This window comes from Magnolia sinica, chromosome 12 (genome assembly GCF_029962835.1).
Source record: "Magnolia sinica isolate HGM2019 chromosome 12, MsV1, whole genome shotgun sequence".
Classification (NCBI taxonomy): Eukaryota; Viridiplantae; Streptophyta; class Magnoliopsida; order Magnoliales; family Magnoliaceae; genus Magnolia; species Magnolia sinica.
The window spans coordinates 5,149,397-5,170,505 of NC_080584.1; positions in this window are offsets into that span (position 1 = coordinate 5,149,397).

The window sequence follows — 21,109 nt, forward strand, 5'->3', positions numbered from 1 at the left end:
AAGCAAAGTGGGCCCAATTGAGTTTAGTTGGTACGATAGGAGCGTACTCCTTTGTCGCACCAGTGCCTCCGTCCCCTTTTCCTCCAAGGGCGAGAGAGGCTTTCGCATTCACAAGGTTTTCGCGAGAGGGATTTTCGCTCGGCGAAATCCGATTTCCCAGTGCGAGAGCCATTTTCGTTCGGTACGAAATCCGATTTCCCAGGGATTTTCGCACGAAGGAAGAAATTAAAAAACCCTAAAGAGGGGAGATGAGGAGATAAGAGGGGTTTTGCGTACACATACCGGCTCTGTATCGAGAAGCTCCTGTTTCAGCTCCAGTTCCGACTTCCGATTAACCAAGTACTTTGTAATTTTTTTCCCCGATATTCCCGATATTTATCAGAGAAAAGGAGGAGGGGTAGGTAGCTACAGTTTTCTTGTGGGGTTGGTGGCTACAGTTGAGATTCCAAAAATATTGGACGGACGCCGATAATATCTCCCGATATTTCATCGATAATGGCATATTCTGATAATATCGCCCATCTCAAAAAAATCGCCGATATTTCGCTGACAACTGGCAGAGAAACGAATTTAGGGGGTATTGGTGTCGCAGCACTGGCGACACCGATATTATTGTCGATATTATCGACAATTCACCGATAACTCGAATACTGCAGCCAACCAAAGAGGGAAACGTGTAAGAATTATGTAAAGATATCTAAAGAGAATTTTATGGTCATACAATTGCGTCTATCAAGGAATGCCAAGTCATCCACAAAGTGTTGAGTAGAATGTGGTCAAGTTAATAGAAGCTTGAAATGGTTATTTGTAAATGTGACAAGTTAAGAAGGAAATGCTCTAGAAGGTTAGTAACGCTGAAATAGCGATAACAACTGTCAGAACATGAAAAGTATTCGGATAGTCAATTTAAGACTATAAATAACAAATGAATTCAGTGGAAGAAGACGTCTCATGCCAACCAAACCAAATCAAATTTATTTCCCAATTAGTGTAATCCTTAGCATTATTTGTCATTTATATTTATTAGTATAGTCCATAGCAATAATAAGTAGCTATTAACTTTAGCTGTAATTCGAGTATATGCTAATACGTTAGATTTAGCTTGAGTATCAAGCAAATTCTCCATTCAGAAAGGAATTTTGCAGTTATTCTCTCTAAGTGATGGTAAGAATTTTCTTTTTGTTTTATTTATACTGAAAAAATGTCCTCTTCTACAAGAGTGTAAATTGAGGATGAACCCCACCATCTTATAATCAGCTAATCATCTTAAGTAATTGTACGCAAGTGACTGAATAAGCAATCAATCTACATCATATATAATCTATTTTTAATGTATCGACCTATCTTGATGCTTGGGGTCATAGTTGTTCAGTTTGAATTGAGTGGCATACTCGATTCCGGCTTGCTTGCACAAATCACGTGACCTAAATTGAGACAACAACCGAAGCTAAGCCCTATTTCACGCTTTTAGAGGACCACCCAAATCAAGGGGCATGACAGTAACAACAAAACTGAACAAGGGGCAATTGCCACTGACACCCCCCAGACGGGAGTTGTGACAAGCACCCTTTATCAAGAAGAAAAAACCAAATGCGCTTCTTTACAAAATAAAACTATCCTACAAACACGCCTAATATGCATCCGGTTTCTTGAAAATAAGTCTTAGCTTCTGCGAAGCTTCCGACATTGATTTATCACATTAAATCGATTCTATTACATTGGCTATTTTGCTGCCACTTTCTAGCAATGCAGTCAAATCTGTGTTTGAAAATGCCTCTTTGCTTGCAGTAGAGTGTCCTGTGGATCTCTTTGCTTTGGGTATGGTCTACGGGCCTTTTCAATGCCTTAGAGGAGAGTAGGTTGACCATTGACCTTTTGTCTTTTCTCGAAATTGTTCTAGAACTTTAAACATCCATGATACTCGACACATGGGCATCTCTACTGTCCTCGAGTTTTTGGTAGGTGCATATGTGCCCAGCCTCACAATTGAGGCAAAGGCCCAGTAAACTACCCATCAATGGCTTATAAATAGACGCAGATTAGAAAAGAGACACAGGCCAATCCTTCGTATTCACCAGTGGCTAGAATCTCCCAAATCTCCAAACAGAAAAGAAATACTTGAAGCTATGGCCCTATATAAAATGAGGCCGGCCCATAACATCATCTTGAATCAGTAGCCCGAGTTGCACCAATCTAAAAATATGGGGGTACCATATATAAAATATTATAGTCGGTGGTTGAAAATAGCCTTACAAATCTCCGTTGGTTTTGCTTGCTCAAACTTAGAATTTTCTCTGGGACGTGAATTGCCTCTGTCCTGTTCCTGTGGCCCTTGTGGTTAGAAGTTGTGGGGCCACAGAGATGCCCATGACAAATACACTCTCGTCCATTAGTTTTGCAAGACCAGAATAGGACAGGAATATGAAAATAAGTAGATTCGGAACTCGGGCGGGCCACACCAAATGAGACTGTAAGATCGGAAACGTCCACCGTTGATGTTTCTATGCCATTCAAACCGTTCATAGGGCAATAACCACTCAGATAAGCTGTAGGCAGAAGTATCATTTGATACAAAACTTCTGTGACCCTCACAAAGTTTTCAATGGTGGGAGTTCAATCCCCACTGTTTCCTATGGCAGCCTACAAGTGTTTCGGAACTGCCTGATATTCAGACTCCTCTCTTGTGGTCTTGGAAAATTGATGGACGGAATGGATTTGTCATAGGCATCCCTCTTAGTTCCACAACTTCCAACAATAGATAAACGTTCTTAGTCATGTGACGGACAACACATTAACATTAGTTTAGATTACACGGAGGGATATGGCAATGGACTCAATCAGAGCTTGGTCATATCTAGCCTCCTTGCTGCACATCAACCCAAAGACTAAATCGATTAAAAAAGGCCACCAGTAAAGAAAATCTCCGTCCCGCGCGTTTTTACCTGAGCACCTATGTGCACCTTTGCACACATGTCATGGGCATAGAATTTGAATGGTTCATGTAATGCGGCACCCCTTGAAACTCTATATGTCCAATTTTCAGCCTAATACAAAACTCTAATAGGCCATAGTAAAGAGAAATGCAAATCAAGGAAGGAAACCATTTCCTTTTGCCATGGCCACTAAAGTTTTGTATCGTGTTGAAAGTTGGGCTTGTGACGGAGAGTTGTTGTTTAGGTGATGAACCCAAAAACAGATCAAGGGATATATGTGAGGAGTAGCTACGGCCACCCTGAACCTCGTAATCCGGTTGAGAGCATGATAAAATGATGGTATCTTAGCTTCCCCAATATACTGAATGAATGAAATTTTAATAACTACTCAAGTAACATACACATCAATCACATTGCATTAGATAAGATGTTGCGATTGGGTAGTGGATATTCTTGTAAGGAAATTTAACACTCACAAAATAGACATTGAAGTCACTTGTGAAGGATTGTTGGATTGTAAGGGCATGTATTATGTTATAATTTCATACGTGCATTTGATAAGAGTATTTAAAAGTGATTGTTTACCTGTTTATCAATACCTACGTTGATTGTGTCGACAACATACCTAACTTAGAACTAATAGAACTACCGAGTTTGCTACTCACTTCCATCTAAGGTGGTGTTTTAAAACATCAACCGGAAAATATTATTGATTGCGATGCTATCAAGGTCTACGATAGATAGGCTTGGATAGACTTGCGCCTTTATCGTGATATCTTAGGGGTGACAGGTGAAATGAAAAGACTTTGCTTTTATTTAAGTTTTGTGCATATATATACTGGAGTCTCTAACTAGACATACTGTATGTGTTAATTTTGTTGTATAAATTTGTAGCTTCTATAATTATCATTTTGGACAACCACCAATATCGAAATTGTAGTTTGACTGTTAACTTTATATTTATGAATTTTTGTTATCTTTACCCCGTTTTGGATCCACAAAGTTAAATTACACTGCTTTAATTATTCACATGTGAAATGAATATGAATTTGAATGAAGTCATACGTGCGTTTTCATTTAGTTCACACTCAAGAGCTTGAGACCGGGATTTCTATATTCAGGTGCTAATATATTTATGAATTTTTGTGATCTCTACTTTGTTTTAGGTCCACTAAGTTAAATTGCATTACTTTGATTATTCATATGTGAAATAACCTTTTTATTTAATTAAGGGCATGACGTGTACATATACAGGAATAAACTACACCAAAGTTTGGTCATACGTAGCATCTTTACTTGCACATCGACTGGAAGACTGAATTGATTGAAAAAGGCTAGCAATAAACTGAATATAAGAAAGTCTGAATTTTTATAAAAAGCCAATTAGATTATTGTGTAGTGTAGCACACTGCATGCACCTACCATCTGTAAAGTGCGGGAAAAACTTTGGGCCTCACCATAATATATATGGTTTATCCATGCGTATTCAAATTTCGTGTGAACCCCACCACTGCAAATAATGGTGTGATTAAATGCCCATAATTAAAAAATTCGCAAGGCCTCCTTTAATGTTTATTGGCCATGTTTATTAGGTCATACAACCCAGATGATGGGAAACCACAAAGGTTTGATTCAAAACTTTTGTAGCCTGGAGAAATTTTTAATTCACGTTCAGTCCCCATTGTTTTCTACAATACTGTCTAAATGAGATTTAGATCTGCATGTTTTTTTAAAAATTATTATTATACCTTAAAATGATTTGAACAAATGAATGGAATGACGTGGATAAAACAAGTATACCATGGAGGGGCTGCGTAGCGCCATCCAGCAGCTGACATACATCCACACCGTTCATACGCTTTCACATCTCATTTTAGTGCAAGATTCCAAAAATGACTAAGATCCAAATATGAGGTGGACCATACCACATGAAGCAGTCGTAATGAAATTCCCACCTTTAAAAACTTCATGATATGCACCGGAATATTTATTTTCCATCCAACCTGTTGATAAGGTCACAAAGACCTGGGTGACCCAAAAGTGACAGCGTGATAAAAAAAAAAAAAATTGGCCTACAAAAAACTTTTAATGGTCATTAACCATAGTTTCCAATGGTGTGGTCCACCTGACCTTTGTATCTCTTTAAGTTTTGGGATCACATTCTAAAATGAACCGGAAAAACAGACGGATGGCGTCGGTATAAAAAAAATTCATCGCCCCACACAGTGAGTGTCACAGCCACTAGTGTGTTACCCAGGTAACACCTGATCCACTCCCAGTTAGACTTGCCAGGTAATAGGGTATACGTAACTATGACCCACCATTTTTATTGTGATGATCTGTGTCATCCATTCAACTGTATGAATTATATTATAACATGCCTTAAAAAATAAGACAGATCAAATGATCAAGTGGATCACACCAGACAGATTTCTTGTAATGGTTCAAAAATCATCCACTGTTGAGACTTCTCAGGGCCTACCTACTACTCAGATCCGTCTTATTTTTGGACCCATAAAAAAAAAAGGACACAAGTAAACGGATGAACGATATCAATTGCTGAAATTAATAAAGGTAGACTCTATCTCACGCTTTTTAAGGCCCACCCAAATAACGAAACTGAACAAATGGCGATTGACACTCCTACCCATCAATTGTTTATAACTAGACGCATATTAAAAAACGAGACATAAACCAAGCCTCCATATTAACCTGTGGCTAGAATCTCCTGAATCTCCCTTGTTGTCAGAAGTTATGTGGGGCCCACCGAGATGCCCGTCTCAAATCCACTCTATCTCATTAGTTTTGCGGAATTTAAAAATAAGTAGATTTAGAACTCGGCTTGGGCCACACCAAACGAAACAGTGAAAATGAAAATATCTACCATTGAAACCTTCTTGAAGCTGAACATGATGTTTCTATACCATCCGGACAGATGAAAGGGGTTACCCTCCCATCAAAACATTCCTAATCATTTATTAGACCCACTGAGATGTGCTTCACAAATCTAACCCATCCATTGTGTTTGTCCCACTTGGATGTCCGACCAAGTTTCAATCGCATCCAAAACTCAGGTGGGCCCCACCAAGTGATGTTATATGTTTTATGCATGTTTTCACATAGTTTTCTACTTGAGTTCTGTATACAACTTATTTTTAAAATATTCCATGACCTAAAGGGGACTCATTAAACGCATGGTATTGATGTTTGACACACATCATGATGGACCCACACAGCTCAACCACATGGGAAGTTCCCGTCAGTGTGACCTAGCCTCTACTATGATGTATGTGGATTTTATATGCAGTCCATTCATTTTGCCCACTCATTTAAGTTATGAGCCCAAAATTATGGTGGATCCAAATTGCAAGTGAACCTTATTATTGAAAACAGTGGTAATTAAATGACTGTCATTAAAAAATTTCTTAAGTCCATTGTAATGTTTATTTGCCATCCAACTTATTGATTTGGTTGTAGAAAACATGAGATTTGATTCAAAAGAGAAAATTCTAACATTGGGCGTTTCATCCCATTGTTTTCTATGGTATAGTCGAAATGAGATTTGGAATTTGGATCTATCTTATGTTTGAGATTATGCCCAAAATTGATTCAAACAAATGGATGAACGGCATGGATAAAACAGGGGCCCACATAGCACCATTCAACAGCTACCGGCTTGAAGTCGGTGGATAGGGATAATGTGACATACATCCACACTGTCCGTCCATTTCGATAGCTCATTTCAGGGCGTAATTTCGAAAAAGATGCAATCTAAATCTTAGGTGGACCATATCATAGGAAGCAATCATAATGGAATTCCCGTTTTTAAAACAACATGAGACCCATTGGAATGTTTATTTGCCATCCAACCTGATGATAAAGCAACAAATACCAAGTTGATCAATCCAAACTTTTGTGGCCCATAAACAGCTTTTAATGGTTATTAACTAGTAGTGTACACGAACCGAACTAGCTCGGTTAGCTCGCTCGACTTGACTCGAAAAAGCTTGATTCGACTTGGTTCAAAGTTGAGTTCGAGCCAAGTCAAGCTGATTTTTTGAGCTCGAAAATGAGTTCGAGCCGAGTTCGAGCAGGCCCTAGCTCGACTCGGCTCGGATCGAATCCAGCTCGAACAGCCGGCCATATCCCGGTCAAGTAGATCCATCCATTTCATTCTGTCAGCCTTGAATTTTCAAATAGAGAAAAAGAAACTGTCACTCTCACTCTCGTTCACAGACAAAAAATTGACTACTTTGTAATGGGCCCTAGAGGCTGTTTGGGTCACCATATCACTTACGTGGAGCTGCTGCTGGTGTTTGGCAATGGGATTTCTCATCTTCTACTCCCTCCACTTGTTGCTGGACAACAGACCACCGACCCTGCTGAAGGTCCCCCCCTACCCCCCCTCTCTCTCTTGCACTCTCTCACAGTGGAATTTTGAAGTTGCAGTTCAGGTGTTTGTGGAAATGCTTCAATGCGAACTCGGCTCGATCTTAGCTCGAGCTCAACCCGAGCTAGCTCGAGCTGCTAGCCTAACCGAGCTGATCTAGCTAGCTAGGCTCGAGGACCGAGCCGAGCTGAGTTCAAGTTAAGTCAACCAGTGTTCGAGCTGAGGCTAGCTTGGCTCAGTTCGACTGGATGTACACCCCTATTATTAACCCTATTTCCATTGGTGGGGTCAACCTGAGATTTGGATCTATTTAAATTTTGGGATCACATCATATATTGAGCTGAAAAAACAGACGGACAGCATCGTTATAGAAGAAAAATAAAAAATAAAAAAATTAAAAATCATCAAGATGAGCCCCACACGATGAGGATAACACCCACTATCTGCTCCTTGTCATAGCTGTCGGGACTTGTCATGTCATTAGGTTAAAGGTACATAGGGCCCCATCATTTTTACCATAATGATCAGTGCCGTCCATTCAACCGTACAGATTATACTGTGACATGCCTTAAGAAACGAGGCAGATTAAATGATTAAGTGGACCAAATCAGCCAGATTTCTTTTAATTGTTCAGAGATTATCCCCCTGTTTATACTTCTTATGGCCTGCTACTGTTCAGATCCACCTCATTTTTTGTCCCAAAACAAAAAAAGGACACGAGCAAACGAATGAACGGTGTCGATCACCGAAATTAATGAAGGTGTCCTCCATTTCACCCTTCCAGAGGCCCACCCAATTCCAGGGGCGTAACTGTATTAACAATACTAAACCAGGAGCAAGCAAATTGCGAGTCTACTCTCAAGTAACGCTCCCAAACCAAAGTCGTGAACAAACCAAATTGGCTGCTTTGCAAAATAAGACTATCGTATAAACATTAAACACGCGTAACGGATCAGACCTTTTGAAATGGAGTCATAGTATTAGATCGTTTGTATCGTATTGGCTTCTTTTCTGCAGCTTTGCAGCAATTGAGTCAAATCTACGTTTGAAAATGTCTTTTGGTTGCAGTAGAGTGGCGTGCGAATCTCTTTCCTTCTGACATGGACCATGGACCCTTTGAATGCCTTAGATGGGAGTGGGCTTTAACCATTGACGTTTTTTCTGATTTCTCAAAATGGTAGGTGTATGTGTGCCTGGCCCACTATTGATGCAAAATGATGTAGATCTAGTTGCGGACAGTTTCATGGCCAAGATGGATCAGAAAAGTTCCGATCATAAGCAGAAATGATCCGAACCATCAGGACCTTAAAACAGAAGTATCTTACAAATCGTAATGAGTTATTCGATGTGCCATATGTGATTTAGCACAAGCTAAATTTACAAAATTTTACCGATGATATCATCAGTTGAATTGTCATTTTATTTATGTTTTTACTATTTATAGTAAGCTTTTGTTTGATTATAACTCTTCATCCATTAGGCTTTAGGAGTTACGTCCAACATAAAAAAGTATTTAGAATAATTAGGAGAATAACATAGTTAAGCCAAATAAGACACTTACTATTTTTAGCCAAAAACCACGAGGTCTAGTGGAAATTATGACTAGTATTTATTTACTATTCATAGTAAGTCACAGATTATAAGAGTTTTAATTGTAGTTTGATTTTGGAACTTCTTCCAAGGTTTATTATCATTATTTAAAGGGTTGTAAACTCGTTTGTTTCGATCATCGATCAATTTACGAATTTTCTAGAATTTATTTATATATATATATATATATATATATATATATATATATATATATAGTCATGCTCCCCTATGCACCTGCGCACGTGCGCACCTTTGCACACGTGCCATGGGTGTCTAATCTGAACGGTCCATGTGATCCGGAATCCCATAAAACTTCATGTGAAAAATTTTCACCCCGATCTAATATTCTGGTGGGCCATAGAAAAGAGAAATGCAAATCAAGGAAGGAAACTGTTTTCATTTTTCATGGCCTATCAAAGTTTTAGATCAAAGTAAAACTTGTACCTAGAGGGTTTGCATTGTCCTATGAACGGTTCAGATTTTGGATCCACATCACGTATGATGGGTTCTCAAAAAAGTTCGTACGTAGTACGTACGAACTGGTTCGCAGGTGAGCGTTTCCGTGTGTGTGTGTGTGTGTGTGTGTGTGTGTGTGTGTATATATATATATATATATATATATATATATATATATTTTTTCCACGTGGATTTGAGAAATCTATGTGAGGAGTCCAGGGAAACTCTGTGGATCTGGAGTAGTTATCCTCGATGAAAGCGGTGATCAACCTCATCACATTCAACCCTGGGCCATCGCAAAGGCCCAACAACCCAAGGCCCAACAACCCACCCATCAATCACTTGTAAATAGACAAGGATTAGGAAAAAGATGTAGATGGAGTTTCCATATATTCACCCCCCAAAAGAAGAGATACTTGAAGCCATATATACTCCTATATAAAATAAGGCCCACAACGTCATTGCTAAGATCATCGAATCACTAGCCATAGTTGGACCGATCTAAAAACATGAGGGTACCATATATAAAATATTATAGTTGGTCGTTGAAAATAACCGTACAAATCTCGTTGGATTTGCTTACCGGAACTTGGAATTTTCTCCTGGACGCGGATTGCCCGTATTCGCATTCCGTGCTCCTGTTGTCAAAAGTTGTGTAGGGCCCACCGAGATTCCCGTAACAAATTTTCTTTGTCCATTAGTTTCGCAAGACCACAATGGGACATAAATCTAAATATCAAGCCGATTTAGAAGTCAGGTAGGCCACACCAAACGACAGAGAATTATAGAAATATCCACCGTTGAAACCTTCCTGAAGCTGACCATGATGTTTATATGTTTTCCAAACTATTCATGGAATTATTACGACTAACAAACTGTAGGCACAAATATCATTCTGATGCATAACTTCTGTGGCCTCCACACAGTTTCCAATGGTGGGCACTGTTTCTTGTGGTATGGCCCACAAGCGTTTCGGATCTGATTGAAAATCAGACAGCTCTTCTACGGTCATGCAAAACTGATGAACGGAGTGGATTTGTCACGGGCATCCCTGTAGGTGCCACAGCTTCCGACAACTGGGGTAAACGGAATCCACTTTTGTTTTTTATTCTCTCCTTTTTATCCTTCTCATTTAAATTGAGAACACAACCGGAGCTTTGATCATATGTAGCCTCTTTGCTGCACATCAATCCGAGGACAGAATCGAATATAAAAAGGCCAGCAGTACACTGAATCCCGAGAAAGTCTGAATTTTTATCAAAAAGCCAAAGAGATTATTGCCTTGTGTAGCACGCTGCACTGACAATCGGTGCGGTGTGGGAAAAACTCCATGTCCTCCCACCGTGATGTACCTGGTTTATCCATGCAGTTCAGGCAATTTACCCCTTATTTAAGGAATGAGCCCAAAACTGGGACAGATCCAAATCTCAGGTGAACCGGCTACTGGAAACAGTAGTGATTAAATGGCCACAGTTAAAATATTCTAAGGCTCACTGTAATGTTTATTTGCCATCCAATTTATTGATTAGGTCATAGAGACCTAGATGATAGAAAAACACAACATTTTGATTTAAAACTTTTGTAGCCCTTCAGAAATTTTTAATGGTGGACATTCAATCCTTAATATTTTCTATGGTATGGTCCAAATGAGATTTGGATCTACCTCAATTTTTTGGATCATGTTTAAAATGAGCTAAAAAAATGGATGAATGGTGTTTACATTTGACTTAGCATGGTCAAATCAAACGATTAAAAAGATGTAATCTGCCACCTATGCCACAAGTAGTGTAGATGAATTTCAAAAAGAGTTAGAAATGCATAAATCGTGAGATCATTAAATATTAAATGCTAAAGTTTTGTCAAAGCATCACTTTGCAAAGCAAGTCCCGTTAAAACATCAGCAGATTACATCCTGCCCCACCTGAATGATAATTCCTCTAGGCAGGCTCCTATGAGGCCCACCATGATGTATGTGTTAAAGTAGAAACTTTATATTTTAGGTGGTCCTTTGGACTACCATATCCTATTTATTTATTTATTTTTAATATAAATTATGGAGGGGGTGATTTTCCCTAATCTCAATTAGCTCTAAACTTCATGGTATCAGAACTAGGGTTTGTATGACTATAATCCTTAAAAGGAAATATATATATATATATATATATATATATATATATATATATATATATATGACTATAATCCATAAAAGGAAATATATATATATATATATATATATATATATATATATAAAGGAGAAGAAGAAAAATCTAGATTTCGTCGTTGAGCATCACTAGCCGCTGCATTCTGCGCCATGTTGAAAAATGCATCTTCCCCAAGCTTGGCAACCTCAGTCGTACCACTTGAACCCTAAATCCATCACTGTTACCCTACCCAAAAACCCTCATCACCCTCACCTTCTTCCCTATTGAACCCGAAACTAATCACCCACACTCGAATCCTTGCGATCGCCCCTCCCTAGCTGGACAACCGACTCAGCCACCTCCACCCTGCGCGAAACCCCAACCCCACGCCCCACGATGCCTTCATTATATATTCTTCATTGAGGGGTTGGGAAAATCAAGCCTGACTTGTTTTATGGTGTAAGTGTCCCTCCACCTATGTCGGCTCAGGATGTTCTCATGTAGAGTTCCACCCTTCACTTGCAAGGGAGTGTTGAAATCCCTTGTTATACATTAATACACCATCCTCTAACAGCGTAAGCTTTTAGAGCAATTGGTTGTTTCACAGTATGGATTTTATCTATGATGTCCATCCATTTTTCCTTATCATTTTAGGATATGAACCCAAAAATGAAGTAAATTCAAGGCTTAAGTGGGCCATAGGGGGGATTAAACTCCCACCATTAAAAAGTTCCTGTGAGCAGCGTAAATTTTGGATCAATTTGATATTTGTGTTTTCCCTTCATCCAAGTCTATATGACCTTATGAACAGGCTAAATGACAAATAAACATCATGGTGGCCTTTAAGAAGGTTTGAACGGTGAGTTTCATTATTGCCGCTGCTTCTTGTGGTGCAATTCACTTGAGCATTGGGCCTGCCTAAATTTTAAACTCAAGCCCTAAAATGATCTGAAAAAAATAGATGGACGGCATGGATAAAACCCATAAATTATGGTGGGCCTCGAGGAGCCCTTGTAATGTGTCCAAATGGGGGCAAGATGTAATCCACTTCCCATCAAAGTAAATATCTATGAAGCATTAAATATTAGTCCTGTTAAAAGCAATTCTCTTAAATGGAAGAGTTTAGTAACATGAGGACTTTAGTAAGATTTCTTGTGTAAGAGTCCCGTGACATTAAAGATTCCAGAAAGCTTCCAATGCACGTCATAAGACCGGAAAGGTAAGATGTGTACATGATCTCTTGTACCTGTGGTTGTATGGAATAGCTACGCTTACATGGAAGAATCAAGGAGATTTGCACACCCAATTGTCTAAATCTTTCACGATATCGAAGATTACATACAGACACTGCCTCGCAGAATCCTATATAGAAATAACACTCCACGAAGAGTTGAAAGACATATCAAAGATGGAAACACAATCAAATTACCTAGTTCTATGCTGCCTCATTTATCCGTCCACTATGGACACTTATCTTTTTATTTATTACAGTTTAGCCCTACATTGTTGCTTATAATATGGGATTTTGGTTTTTAATCGTTATTTTATCTCTCCACCCTTCATCCATAGCATCCCAATAGATCGTAAGGAATATCGCTCAATTTCAAACGAAAAGTTATGAAGTTTTCCTGCTACATGCTAGGTGATTTCGCTGACCATCTTGCTACTATATTTGGTCTACACTAGACGATGAACAGATAATCAAATCACGACTGTCTCACCGCATGCTTAGCTCCCTTCAAGACCACGAACAGTCAATCACCATATTGGCCATCTCACCATGAAGTCTGGTTCTGATCGAGCCACAAACAAATTGTTAAGGATCCACTCCTCAATTGGTTGTGTTGCAGGATGTTCGAATATTTCCATTCGAGCAACAAACAAACGACCATCCCGTATATCCAAACCGTCTCACAATAAAGCTCATTCCGTGATTAGGTAACAAAGAGATCGTCATCCCTTAAGTCGATCATGAGTGCTAATTATAAAAGTCATTGATAGAATACTTTCGGTTTTTATCTTCTCTTTATTGTTTTCATTGTTGAATTATGATAGCAATCATGTTGAAAGAAAAGTCCTCAGCATAAAGTAAAAAGTACCTATTCGGAAGGACTAACCTCTACCTTCTAAAATTTTATGATCGTTGTAACAGTTGATGGCTGAGAAGGTGGTCAATCCCACGAATTTGGTCTTAATTGTTCTATCTCAGTGCTAAGGGTACCAACACTCAATTGAACTCAAGTCGAGTACAACTCTAGCTTGCCCACACTATCTTAATCACATCAGTTAACAGAATACAAGCTTGTGTTGACATGTGTGGCCTTAAGTTTTAATTAAATTATGCAAACTTTTTTTGACACAATTGATAGGACACATGGATAACTAGAAATTCAACAGTTTAACAATATGGTTAGAAAATCTAAATTCAAGAAAAAGTCAGGAGATTAAGAAAGGCTTGTGAAGAAGAATATAATCTTAAAAGCCAATCATCCCCCAATACCTGCAATTTATGAGTTTGGATTGTCCAATGGCTATTCACTAGAGAGTATTAGATGCCTTTTAGATTACCTACACAATGAATATGTGTTCTCATACAACGAATTTCAGAACAATCGAGAATAATGATTGAGTGCATTGAAAGTTTGATAAAAATTTTACCATTTCTTGACAATCAGCTTGAGATACCATACCTCCAATGAATACAGGCTTAGGAAGAATGGCTAAACTGTAACCAAAGTTTGGCCGATTAAGTCATATCACTGTTTCTCAAACCAAATGAGAAACAACAATCAATAATTTACCATATGGCCAATATAACTAGTATAATCCCTCGTAACTCATACCATCAAGGGTAGTATTATATCGTTGCCAATTAGCTTAAGAGAACTCTTTGTGCATCTGGTGCCATGCCTTTGCCGTACACTTTTACCATACAAGCATATTGAAATTGATTGTTATGGTGAAAAAAATTCAATCTAACTTGATACAAACTTTTTATATATGTTTTATCAAAGTTACAACCAACAGACTCATTTACGAAACCTTTCAGTGAAGATTCATTTCATAGATTAACCTTCAAATATTGAGTGTTCATCATCTTCACTCTCTAACTCGAGGAGAAGAATTAAATAGATAATTGATTTGTAATTAGCCCTATAATTGATTAATTTTGTATTGTATTCACACGTGTATGCACACATGTACTACACCCACGTGTATGACATTTATATATTTATGTATATATGTGTACAGGTACGAGCATGCACGCTTGTACATGTTGAATGTGCGCATATATATATATATATATATATATATATATATACCGGCAAAAGCATATACAAATTAGCCAGCGTATTCGATGCATATGATTACCATTTTTAATTTTCATTTACAGAAGCAAGCCGCTATTTACTCCCACACCTATCGCTTCCCATACACCCATTTTTCATTTTGGGGATTGAACTAACACAAGTGTACAACTTCAACACCCGAAATGAAAAATGGGTGTGTGAAAATCGAGTAGCGTGGGTGTGGATATCAATCCACCCGATAAATCCTTCACTGATTATTAATAGAATCACAAAGTCAACAAACTCGCAGAAGAAACAATCCATACCTGCGATGGCAGAAACAATCCATACATGCCATCGCTATTTACTCCCACACCCTTCACATGCACCCATTTTTAATTTGGGTATTGAACTAAAGCAAGTGTACAATATCAACACCCAAAATGGAAAATGGTGTATGAAAATCAAGCAGGGTGGGTGTGGATATCAATCCACCTGATAGAATCCTTCGCACAGAGTCAACAAAACTCACATCAGAAACAATCCATACATCCGATGGTAGATATCTAGCCTGAAAAAAACAATCCGATGGTGGAGATTCCTTGGACTTGAACAGAAGTTTCCAGGAACAAAGCGACCCAAATGAAAAAAAAAAAAAAACAGATTGAGCAGGACCCAGAAGGCAATTCGGATCTTACAATCGGTTTTGATCAAACTAAGATAGACCCAATACAGAAAATGTCACAAAAAACTGCCGTGAAAGGGGAAACGTGAGGAGAAAGAGAACAAAACCGCAATACCGCTTTCACTTAAATAATGCTTGCCAGTGGTTTTGTTTTGCATTTTGAACAGAGATATTAGGGTTACTTTTGTCCTTTACTTTGAGGAAAAAGATAAGGGAAGGGTCGGATCCTCTCTTCCCCCCTTTGTCTCACATTCAAATGTACAAAGGTAAGAAGAGTTGGGTGGACCATTATCAAGTAGCTCTATGCTGTACACGTGGCAGTGGTGCACAAAATTAGGATGGGTGTAGCTTGAAAATTGGACCGTTCGGATGATTCTAACCGTTGATCAGTAGATTTTATGCATCTTAAATTTGGGCCGTTGGTTTTGATCATCTTCCTTTCTTGGCGAGAGGAAATGAAAAGGGAAGGGTTAGGATCCTCTCTCTCTCTCTCTCTCTCTCTCTCTCTCTCTCTCTGATTCAAACGTTGAGATGTACGTAAGCTGAGTGGACCATATCGAGTAGCTATCTACCGTACACGTGGCAGTGGCTTCCGTGGATGTGTGGTCCATCCGAACGGTTTGTGTAGTGGGGCGTAGCGTGCATGAGAGCATAGCTTGAAAATTGCACCGATCGGATGATTATAACCGTCTGATCGGTGGATGTTATGCATGTTAAATTCGGACGGTTTTCTGTTTTTTTTTTTAATCATCCACTTTTCATGACCACTGACAGTTCTACCTTGTAGTGGAGACATGACCTCAATCTGAACCGTTCCAAGTATGGGGCAGAATGTGGATGAGCCGTTGGCTGCAAACCATGCAAAGAGAATGATCCTAACCGCTGGATCAATATTCATGAATGACCGATGTTAGTTTGCCTCTAGAATTTGGACCGTTGATGGGTCCCCGATCTTGCCGCTTCCCATCAATTGAATCGTTAGGATAAGTGGGTTATCCGTGGCAGAAAGCGTGATGTATTATAAATCCAAAAACAACCAACCTACCGGACGTTTGTAGTGAATTTCATCGTTGACTTCGATTTCTTAAATTGACCGGTCCATTCGGTGGCCAGTAATCAGATGGTTATAATTACGTCAGTGTGATCTTTTCGGCCGTGCAACATCAACAATGGGACCCGCAATTGGGGAAGCTGATTGCGTACTGAGTAACTCAGTAGTCTAAGGGTACTGAGTAAACTCTGTGGGGTCAACCTGATTTATTTATTTTATCCACTCCTTCCGTCCATTTTAAAAAATAATTTTAAAGCTGGAGCTAAAAAATAAACCATATATAAAGCTCAAATCTACCACACTACTGGAAAAAGTGTGAATTGAACATTTACTGTTGAAAGATTTTTGAGGGCCACAGAAGTTTTGGATCAAGCTGATATTTTTTCTTTATCTTCATCCATGACTTTGTGATCTTATGAACGGGTTGGATAACAAATAAGAATCACCGTAGGCCCTAGCACGCTTTCAACCGTGGAAATCATCATTCCCACTGTTTCCTTTGGTGTGGTCTACTTGAACTTGGATATGCTAAGTTGGGACCTTCTCTACTCTACATTCTTTGATGGTAAGCAAGGTAAGGCTCACTACTGTGTTTTGTAAAATTCACACTGTCCTTCCATTTTTCTAGATTATTCCATAATACGACTTCAAAATAATGTAACTCCGATGGCTAAGTGGATCACGCTAGGAAAATATATTTTATGGTTTTAATATTATCTACAATCACTTGCAATTCAGATTTAATTCATTTTTTTAAAAAGAAAATTGTGACTTAAAATGAGTTTATAAAATAGATAAATGGTTTCAATCAACTGTATATGTAAAAATAACTCCCTAAACTCTTTTACAAGCTATCCTAGACAATGAAGTTCATTAGTAAAAATGAGAGAAGCGTATTGCAATGGACCTAGTTGGACTTCTAAGCTACTAATTTGTGTGGAAGCTCACCATAATATGTGTTTACCCATGCCTTCATTCCTTTTTTAATAACAGCCTACAAATGAGGCAAATCCAAATCTACGGTGAAATACATCAAATAATAAACTTGGGTTACATTAAATGTACAAAACATTAAATATAATTTCTATTAAATGCAAGGTAGTGTGGTCCCACCTAGCATTGGATCGTCATTTTTTAACTCATATCTCAACATGATATTTAAAAAGGAGTTGCGTGGATAAACTAATACGTGACAGTGGGCCTCACATGGATCTAATCGGCCACTTAAGGGCCTGTTTGATTTTTGTGTATCAGGGAAATACCCTTGAAAAGGTCATTATTATCTTTTCACTCCGTTTAAAATTTCAAACGTATTTTCGTTTCAAAAGTTTGTCCAAAAAAGCTGACTTAAATTTGTGAACCCCACTATGATGTGCATGACATATCCACACCGTCCATCTATTTTATCAGCAGATTTTAGGGCCCAAGTCCAAAATTGAGACAGTGCAACGCTCAAGTGGCCCATACCACAGGAAACAATGGCCTTAAACATCCACCGTTGAAAGTTATTTTGTTTATTAGGCCCACATTAATGTTTATTTGTCATCTAACTTGTTCAAGAAGTTATAAAAACATTGATAAGGGGTAAACACAAATATCAGCTTCATCCAAAACTTCTGAGGGCCACATAAATTTTTATACAGTAAGCATCTAATTTCCACTGTTTCCTGTGGCGTGGTCCACTGGAGCTTTGGATCTACCTCATTTTTGGGTTCATGCCATAAATGAGATTGACATATAGGATGAACGGTGTTGATACATCGTGTACATCACAATATGCCCTACATTCATTTGGCAGCCATCCTCGCTTCTAGCGCGAAAAGTCAAGCCGTCAACGTCGGTGTAAGAAATGATGTGGTAATTACTTGATAAGTAATTATTACCCATTTACCAGGCAATTACCCATTACCTGATAAATCAAACAGGCCCTAAAAGGTCTGACTGGGGTCGAGTGCAATCCGCTTTGCGTCCCAAATGATAGCCCTTAAGGGTAAAATGGTCTTTTCGGCCGGATGGATTTTGCTTATAAAAATGAGTGCTTTAAGGATAAAGAGATATGCTCACACACAACTAGTTGGACCTTTCAAATTGGTCCAACTAGCTGGGCATTAAATTGGGGAAAAAACTCTTGTTGTGAATATGTAATTATCTCCCGGATAAATTGTGTATACTATATCCTAATTAATAAAGATGGGTACTGTCACGCCCCAAACTCGGAAACCGGGCTCACAAAATTTTCGATCACTGAATCCGGCGCCGACAGCCTCCGTAGAACCTCATTCTCGGCTCCTAGCGCCCATTCGCCAGGTTCCGATCCTGGGATGATACGAGGAGGATTTTCAACATCAGTTTGATTCGTAATGAGCATAACCAAAGGCATAACCCACAAACAACAACCAAAAACTCCATCACATTTCTACTATGATCAAAAACTTTAAAAGTACAATGAGCATAAAGGAAAATACAATGATAATAAATAAAAAGCTCCAAGATGATCAACAAAGCGCTCTTGCCTCAGCGCTGCTATGCTCCAACATCACCTGCACGTAACGGTCGTGCATAAGCTTATGGAAAGCTTAGAGGGTGGTGTAAGTGTGTGCGCAAGGTAGTAGTTATGCAGTATCAGAGTAATACGGAATATGCTGATGAATCCATGAATGCCATGAGCCGTACCAAGGCTATGTAATGCGAGGCATGGATGATGTCGGCCATACCAAGGCCATGCGGTGTGGAATGCAACTCAAGCATGCGAATCCTCATCTAAGTCCACATATCAATACAGCTTAACTCTGGAATATCACTGGGGTCTAGTACACTCTAAGACAGATTGCTGCCCCATCGCACGCAATAAGGTGAGTGGAAAAGACCTCACTATCCGCCTGCCAATATCGGCTTGGCTCGACAATAGAGGACCCATTCCTCGAGCTGGTCAGACTCAACCTAGCTTTGCCCCCTCCTCTCGGGTGGGTAAGGCCGCACCCCCTTCCAACCGACCACGACAAAGTGAAATGCGCAACCGTCTGGTAATCGGCACTCGGCGCTCATGTACCCACTCGGTCTAGACGTTGGAGCAACCTCTTGGTACCATAAGGGTTTAGGAACTTTCACCCAGGGATATCTATAGCACCCCATGTAGAATAAAATTTTCGGTATCCAATCCTGCCAACCACGATATGCCTGTGGAGGCTACGGCCCTGATGTCGCTAGGGCGTACAGTACCATATCACACAATGCAAATGCATGAATCACACTATCCAGTCATGCAGCAGTCCTGCGCGTATCGTACGCTCATGTAGGGCAGCACAACCTATCCGGGAGCCCATAAACAATCTGTCCGAAGGCATATGCTATGATCAGTCACTTCTCATATCATGCATACATATGATGCGTATGATCGTGAATCATATAACTATACTAAGCATGTTATATGGTAATGGATGCAGTTCATAACGAAGATGGGCTTAGACGGCCTACACATTACATGTACGGGCCTAACAATGAGCCCTAGGGAGAGTCATAATGTGGACATTTAACCAACAATCTACTTGCAATGTGGACGTCAAACCAACATTACTCCCAAGGCATAGCCCGTCGTAAACATCATTACATAAACCATGTTGGGATCACATATTGCAATGGACCTTAAGTACATCTCATTGGGCCTTCAATATATCAAATGGGCCATATCACATGGGCCTTACATTCATCAAATGGGCTGCATTAATGGGCCTCACCAACGGGCCTTATGTACATTGCAATGGGCCATAGCCCATGGGCCTTAAAATACATCACAACGAGCCTAATCACATGGGCCTTATGTATATCAAATGGGCCACACCAATTAGGCCCAATGCACATCCAATGGGCCACAAATAAACTGAGATGGGCCTCATACATATATCAAGGTGGGGTCTCAATGGGTGGCCACAATTAACTCAAGATGGGCCCTATACATATAACAAGGTGGGGTCCACTTGATCTATAGATTTGACTCAGTCCTTAGCTCATGCCATAAAATGAGCTTCTAAGATGGTTGGATGGTTTTGGATGCAACACTTGCATCATGGGGGGGGAGGAGGGTCCACATGAAGGCCCACCACCCAGTATATTATATATAATATAATATATAATTTATGTATAGCATATACAATATTATATATAATATAATATTTTATATAACTATACACACACCCACACACACACACACACCCACACACACACACACACGCACACACCCACCGTCCCTTGGATGGTGGGGATAGAACACAAATATCACGATGGGCTCCACCGTCCGCCTGGACGATGGGAGTAAAACACATAAATCACTGTGGGCTCCATGTGGGGCTCACCATAATGTTTCTACGCCATCCAACCCGTTGATAAGGTCACGTAGACCTAGATGAAGAGTGAAAACAAATTTCATCCTGATCCAAAACTTCTGTGGACCCAAAAAGGGTTTTAAAGGTCGTCGTTCAATCCCACTGTTTCCTACGGTGTGGTCCACCTGAGCTCTAGATCAGGTTGATTTTTGGAGTGGGCCCACTTCAGGGAGTGGCCCACCCAATGAACGGGT